Here is a 7,940-nt window from a genome sequence, read left to right as displayed (position 1 = left end):
GAAGAGAGCCTAGAAGAGGCTATTGGTGAAGCCCAGTTGCAGCAGAAGACCCCAGCATATTAGAGATGTCAGTACCATGGAATGATCACCATGAGCAGCAGCAAGAGTGGAGTGAATCAACCTGAGCTTAGAGTGCTACAGAGGGCAGAGCTGGAAGAAGTGGAGCCCAGAAGATCACACGTGGATCCCAAACATTGGAACAAGAAGCTGTCGGGTTAAAGTTGCCTTGGAGGCCCAAGGTGTTCAAGATGCCAGAGCCCTGAGATATATACTGCAGAAAGCTGCTAACAGGGAGTGGAACCAGCTCAGCAGAAAGAACTTTATTGCAATCAACAAAGATGAGAAAAGGAGTTGGAGATCTTAAGACAGCTTTGACATCAGACATGGAGATGCAGAGTTTGCCCTGCTGGTTTCCTGTCTTGCTTTGGAAATTACAGTTAAGTGATTGGGTGAATCTCAGAAAATACTTTGAACTTTGGGCTTTTTTAAAAAAAAGATTTATTTATTTATTTAAAAGATTCATTTATTTATTTAATGTACGTGAGTACACTGTAGCTGTAGACACACCAGAAGAAGGCATCGGATCCCATTACAGATGGTTGTGAGCCACCATGTGGTTGTTGGGAATTGAACTCAGGACCTCTGGAAGCACACTCAGTGCTCTTAACCACTGAGCCATCTCTCCAGCCCCAAACTTTGGACTTTTAACATTGTTGAGACTGCTGAAGACTTTGGGGACTTTTGAAGTTGGACTAAATGTATTTTGCATTATGGTGTGTTTAGGTATGGCCCCCATAGACTCATATGTTTGAACAAACCTATGGGGGCCAGGGAGTGGAATGTGATGGTTTGTATATGCTCAGCCCAAGGAGTGGCACTATTAGGATAGGTGTGACCTTGTTGGAGTAGGTGTGTCACTCTGGGTGTGGGCTTTAAGACCAGCATCCTAACTGCCTGGAAGTCAATATTCTGCTAGCAGCCTTCAGATGAAGATGTAGAACTCTCAGCTCCTCCTGCACCATGCCTGTCTGGATGCTGCCATGCTCCTGTCTTGGTGATAATGGACTGAACCTCTGAACCTGTAAGCCAGCCCCAGTTAAATGTTGTCCTTTATAAGAGTTGCCTTGGTCATGGTGTCTGTTCACAGCAGTAAAACCCTAAGACAATAACCCAAATAACTAAGTGACTCTCCTCTTTGTATTTTTTTTTTTTTTGGAGCAATCTGTGACCACCACCAGCATAGCAGAATTCTTAACCTTAAACATATTCTCTAAAACATCTTTGTCAGAAGATTTTGCCGGGGACTGGTGAGATGGCTCAGTGGGTAAGAGCACCCGACTGCTCTTCCGAAGGTCCAGAGTTCAAATCCCAGCAACCACATGGTGGCTCACAACCATCCGTAACGAGATCTGGCGCCCTCTTCTGGAGTGTCTGAAGACAGCTACAGTGTACTTACATATAATAAATAAATAAATAAAAAGAAGATTTTGCCAACAGAATATTGTCTATGTAATGATAAATGATAGATTGAGGGAATTGCTTACTTTTTTTTTTTTTTTTTTCGGTTTTTCGAGACAGGGTTTCTCTGTGTAGCCCTGGCTGTCCTGGAACTCACTTTGTAGACCAGGCTGGCCTCGAACTCAGAAATCCGCCTGCCTCTGCCTCCCGAGTGCTGGGATTAAAGGTGTGCGCCACCACGCCCGGCTTTTTTTTTTTTTTAAAGGATTTTTTTTTTAAAGATTTATTTATTGATTATATGTAAGTACACTGTAGCTGTCTTCAGACACACCAGAAGAGGGAGTCAGATCTCATTACGGATGGTTGTGAGCCACCATGTGGTTGCTGGGATTTGATCTCTGGACCTTTGGAAGAGCAGTCGGGTGCTCTTACCCACTGAGCCATCTCACCAGCCCCAATTGCTTACATATTATTTCTAGTGGTTGTTGCACAAAATACAGACTTAGAGTTGGACCATTTGACATTCCCGGTGAAATCTCTTAGGGGATTCCAGTGGAATCTCTTTAGTGGGTGACTAAATCTTTGCCTATCCTACTCATGCAAGGGTATTGTAAAAAAAGCAAACTTTCAAATCAATTATGTTTATAGACCATGATCTCAGCAACAAAGATGGTAAAGGAAGTCCAGGCTGTAAAGGATCCATTAGCTGAATTACCTTATTAACTGCTCTTTTTTTTTTTTTCAATATATAAGCCTTTTATTCTCCCAAAAGAGCCCAAATTGTTCTTGTGATCAGGATCTCGTTTCTGGAGCCAGGAACTGAGGCCTCCTCACTCGTCAGCCTGCTGCACAGTTCCCTTCTCAGACACATAGATGCCGTCCAAAAACTTCCGGATATCCTTGTTCTTAACTGTTGTGGCTTGCTGAATCAGGGCAGCTGAATTTGAAACAAGTTCAATGTCATTTCCTTCAAGGATTAACTCATCCTTCTGGGCTTGAGAGACAGAACAAGCAACACCTGTCCTCATCCGAACCCTGCGGATGTATTTTTCACCCAAGAAATTTCGGATTTCAACCAAAGAGCCATTCTCCTGGATGACGACGTTGATGGGGAAGTGAGTGTACACAGACCGCATCTTGTATCGGAAGCCCAGTGTGACACCCTTGATCATGTTCTGAACATGGCTGCAGATGGTCCTGACGGTGGCCAGTTCCTTTCTGTTACCCCACCATTTGTCAACCCGGAGCCTTTTCTTTTTCTTCCCAAGAAGACTCAGCTCCACGTTGATGTGATTGAAGTCCCTCCGTAGAGTCCCCCTGGGGCCCTTCACAATGACTGTGCGCCCCTTCAGAGTGATATCGACATTCTCTGGAATGTCCACAGTCTGATTGCTGAGAATGGTCTTCATCCTCGCAGTAGATGGGGCAAAGAGCTTATTAACTGCTCTTAAATCATTATCTTCCACTCACCTGATTTCCTTGTTACAACACAGGAGCATTCCATGGGCTGGAAGACTCTTCTATATGTTGAGCCTCCAGCTGTTCCTGTACCAGTTGTTCAAGTGCCAGCAATTTTTCTTTTGTCGTGGGCCACTGCTCTTGCCAGACAGGCTGGTTTGATAACCATTTAGGGGCAAGGCTGTTGGTATGTCAGCAGTGGCCACTTTTATACATTTGGAAACTCAGTTCCTGGGACATCCTGTTTTTTTTGACTATGGACACAGCTCGTGACTGTTCTTTTCTATCCCCTGTATCAATACCTTCTCCAGGAGCATCTACCACTATCACCCTAATTTCCTCATTTGCTGTCCCCGTAAATGCAGGAACCCCATTGTTGTAAAAGATCCCTTCCCTATAAGTTTATGGGTAAGTCGGGCATATAAGGTCTCAAATTCTCTGTTTGTCCTTCGGGTTCTGCACAGGTAATTCATCTGACACTTTGCCTTATTTGTGATAATTTACTAATCCCTATAAATTGTGTGTAAACCTTCTGAGGTGGCCAATCTGGATTCCAAGACTTTTGGGAAAGTATACTTGCATCAGCTGCCGTATCCACTAATCCTTCTATGTCAACACCGTTCATTTGTACTATTAATTTGGGTCTCTGATCATTATCCACTGTTTGCCAGAACACATGTTTCCCAGTACTCCTCCAAACCCCTGTTTGTTCAAAGGAGCAGCATTGATCTTGATGTAAGGAACCAACAATTGAGCCATTATATCCCCTGCTTCTATTTGCATCTCCCTTTTCACATTTGCGATGATTTTTATTTCTTCTTTGCTATCCTCATCTACTATGCCTGGATACACAATAAATCCTTGAGAAGTTAATCCACTTCTTCCCAAGATTATTCCCACTGTCCCTGAAGGTAAGGGGCCATACACACCAGTGGGTAACTTGTAACATTCAGCTATTGAGGATAATGTAAGAGGGGTATCTGTGGTCATGTCCAAAGCTGTACTTTGTTCTGTAGCATGTATAAGATCAGAACTACCTAATTTTGATTTTCTTGCCTATTTGGTACCGCCTGCCTGACCAAAGGAAAAGGGTTCATATTGTTTGCTGTGGGGCCTGGAGCTGACAGTTCCCTCAGTTCCTTTCCCAATGGCAAGAGGTTACCTTGTATGTCTCTCTTGGACCAGCAATCCTTAGACCAATGTTTTCCTTTCCACAGTGGCTGCAGTACCCTGGAAACCTTTGGGGCTCATAGCAACCAGAACTTCCTTGGTCTCTTCTATGATTACCGTAGTCTCCTGAGTCAATGTACCTATTATTTTGAGTTCTGGATTTTTTTTAGCCTTACAATTTCTTTGGAAATGACCAAACTGACCACAAGTAAAACATTAAGCATTTTGATTTCTGATATTTGTAGCTATGATTGGCATTATGCTCCTGAGAGCCAGTACCAGTTGTCTCCCTTATCCATTCATCTACTGGTGTTTCTTGTGCTTTTAGTGGTCTGATTACTCTCCTACATTCAGTGTTTGCATTCTCAAAGATCAATATTTATATCAATGGCTGTCTGGTTTCAGGGTTTGATATGGCTCTACTTATATTTGAACCCAGTCTCTGTAAGAATTCTGTAAAGGCTTTTCCAGAACCCAGTATTATCTTAGTAAATGAGGTGGATCCCCCCCCAGCTCCTCAACCACTGAGCCATCTCTCCAGCCCATTCCAAGTTCTTACAGCTACAACTTGACATTGTTCAATTACACCATCAGATAGGATATATTCTTGTAAGTCAGCACAACCCCTTCACCAAGCAGCTGGTCTTTAATAACTTTTATTCCCCTTGCTACATTTCATTGTTCTATTTTTGTAACTTCCTACCTCCACTATGACAACCATTGTAATTGCTGTCCAGCTTCTACTACAGGTGACACCAATCCCTTCCCACCTTGTGGGATAAAGCTATGCTGTGTAGCAAAGTCATTTAGCATTTCTTTAACAAAAGGAGAGTGCAAGCCATACAATATTACAGCCTCTTTAAAATGCTTTAGATCTAGCATTTCTATGGGACACCAGGTCATTTCATTATGTCAGAAGTACTATCATTGGCAAGCATATGCTGCACAAAGACTGGAAAGGCTGAAGGTGACTGCATGAGCCCAAGCAAATTTTCTAGTGGTGCACTCAACTGAACACTGTCACCTTGTTCCTGTCCCTGCTCTTCCCTGACCCTAGTTTCACGGAGGTGCTCTGGATGCCTGGCAGTGCAAGTGTGTGGAGCAAGGCCTGAAGCATGCTGTTCTCATCCCACTGGCCCTTTTTTGTGTTCCAAGCACTTCTACCTCTATCTGTGTGCTCTCTAAATGCACAGTCAACTCTGCAATCTCCTCTAAGAGGAGAGAATTGCCAAGTTTCCCCTTAAAGTTTTTCAAAATAGTATACATAAAAAATGAAAACTATGAAACAAAACCAAACCAAAACAAAACAACAAACCCTTCTGGGAGCAAGACAGGACCAGTAGCTGCCATTTTGCCAGTCTCCTTAAGCAACATTTCTAACCCCTCATAACCTACCATTTCCTCTACACTAGAGGCAGAGTTACCCCATTATGCCTAAGCCACATTGGGCACCACCTGTAGGCTTAAAGTTTTCAAATCCTACTTTACAAAAGGGTTCTTAAATATTTTTACCTTCATTCTAGCCCACCACCCACCAGAGATAATGGAAAAGAAACATAATTAGGATATGGGGGAGATAGACCTGTTTTTTTGTTGGTTGGTTGGTTGGTTTGGTTTTTTGTTTTTTGTTTTTTTGAGCAAATCCAATCTGTTCTGTCAGGATGTACACCAGCATCCCAGGTCAGTAGTGTCAGGATAGCAAGCACTAGCCAGCATCAGTGACATGATCCAGCAGAAACAGCCCAAGTCAACAGGAGGGACTAGGACCAGCAGGGACGCCAGGAGATGTTCTCTGTTGTGCCTCTCTCAATGGAAGTGAAGATCCGCAAAGATGAAGACACAAGACCAATGAAGCATTGCAAAGCTAGCTATGCAAGCTTGTCATCACTGTCCATTGGGTCCTATTTATACTTCCTCCAAACATCATGTGTCCTCCATGGGTCTTGCTTCAGCAAAATACCACATGAGTCTGTCTGTCTTAGCAAACCTCCACATGAGTCTATATCAGCTGACATCGTTCTGCCAACGGGCCCAAGTCTGAGGGAAGCAGCGAGAAGCCACCAGAACACCACCAGAAATTTCCTGATGCATTTCTTTCTTTGGAGTCTCGACAAATGATGACCATTGAGGAATGGCAAGGTGTACCAATACCATCCAGCATCATCGCCATCTGTTGGGTTATATTTATGTTCCTTCTTAACATCATGTGTCCTTTCACATGTTTGCTTAGCTAAATATCCTTTCACCTGTGTCTGCTTCAGGGAAATATTACTTCACTTGTCTGCCCCAGCAAAATACCATCCAACATAACTGACTTTCCAAAGAACCCTTACGTTTCCACTTCAGGATCCCTTTCTGGATGGGACCACCTCCTGCCCCCAGAAGGCCTTCTCCGAAGATCTTTAATGAAGCAGCTCTCAGAAACAATCTTATCTTGTTTGACTTTTTCTATTCAGGGGTGGGACTGAACACATACGTTTTATTTACAGAAGGGACCCAAGGGTTATATATTTTGTGGAGGGGTATGGGAATATCCAGGGAGGGAAATGTCATTGCCTAAAATCTTGGGTACTGAGATACCTCATTAGCATGGGGAGACAGTCCAGGTGCTGGGTTACATGGCTGTTTACCTGTGACTGCCTGGTTGGGGGCCATTGGGTTACATGCTTTGTAGCAAGCACAGAAACAGGCAGGGAGCTAGTTCTACTCTTGCCGGTCCCAGTTTTGAGATTTCTGAGATTTGAGCATGCTCTGCCTTACCACGTCTGTTCCTTTTGTAGCATGGTCCATGTGCCCCACATTCTTCACTATTCCTCTTCTTCTACCCTTTCAACCTCCTAAAGCTAGGTAGGAGAAAAAAGGAGATAGAGGAGGGGAAAGGTGATGATATCTATAGACTACTCCCTGCTGATTAGGGGAGTCAAGTTCCTTGGGGCAAGTTTAATCTTTGTTGTCAGGATATCTAATTCTTCTTGTTTCTTCTACTACTTAACAAACCACAACCAACTACCAACTGGCCAACCAATCCCCAGAACTCCAAATGTCACACACTCGCAAAAACTATCTGCAGATGGCAAATTCATGCCCTTGCTAGAGCACGAGGCAAATCATAGTCAGCTTCTGTGGACAATCTAAAGTGACCCCATATCCCACATCTGGGATGAAAATGAATGCATTTTTATACTTCTATGTTTTTAAAGAAAACAAAATTCTCACCACAACACACCTCTTTCAACAAGATTATACTTTCCAATCCTTCCCAATCTACCAACTGGAGATTAAGAATTCAAACTGATGAGCCCACTGGAACCATTCTCAGTCAAAACCTCCACAGGATCTGACACCGTCTCTGGCTTCCAGGACACTTGCATGCATGTGGGGCACACACACACACATATACACACACGTGTGCATATACACACACACACACACACACTAATAAGTAAATGAGTCATGATGGCACACACCTTTAACCCTAGCACTCAGGAGGCAGAGGGAGGCAGATCTTTGATTTTGAGACTAGCCTGGTCTACAAAGAGAGTTCCAAGACAGTCAAGGCTACACAAAGAAACTTCTTCTTCTGAAAAATCCAAAACAAACAAAAAAGATAAATAAACAAATCATTCTTTTTTTAATGAGACAGGGATTCTCTGTATAGCCCAGGACAGCCTGAAACTCATAGAGATCTACTTGCCTTTGCCTCCTGAGTGCTGAGATCAGAGGGTGCATCACCACCACCAGGCTTACCTGTTATTCTGTGGCGTGTTGTATGTGTGTGTAAGTAACCCACATGCTTTGATAAAAGAAGTCCATAACATGCCAGGTCCAAGGAAACAGACCTCCTATACTAAAAC

The 7,940-nt window shown here is 43.4% G+C and overlaps 1 pseudogene; it reads right to left on the bottom strand.

The window, feature by feature from the left end:
* Window positions 1-2,218: 2,218 nt before the first annotated feature.
* LOC147000390 (large ribosomal subunit protein uL6 pseudogene) lies at window positions 2,219-2,886 on the bottom strand (annotated as a pseudogene).
* Between the last annotated feature and the right edge of the window lie 5,054 nt (window positions 2,887-7,940).

The sequence above is a fragment of the Mus caroli genome, unplaced genomic scaffold (genome assembly GCF_978045245.1).
Source record: "Mus caroli unplaced genomic scaffold, Mus_caroli_1 scaffold_18, whole genome shotgun sequence".
NCBI lineage: Eukaryota > Metazoa > Chordata > Mammalia > Rodentia > Muridae > Mus > Mus caroli.
Note: the sequence above shows the minus strand (reverse complement) of the source record. Positions and strands in the feature narration are given on the sequence as shown.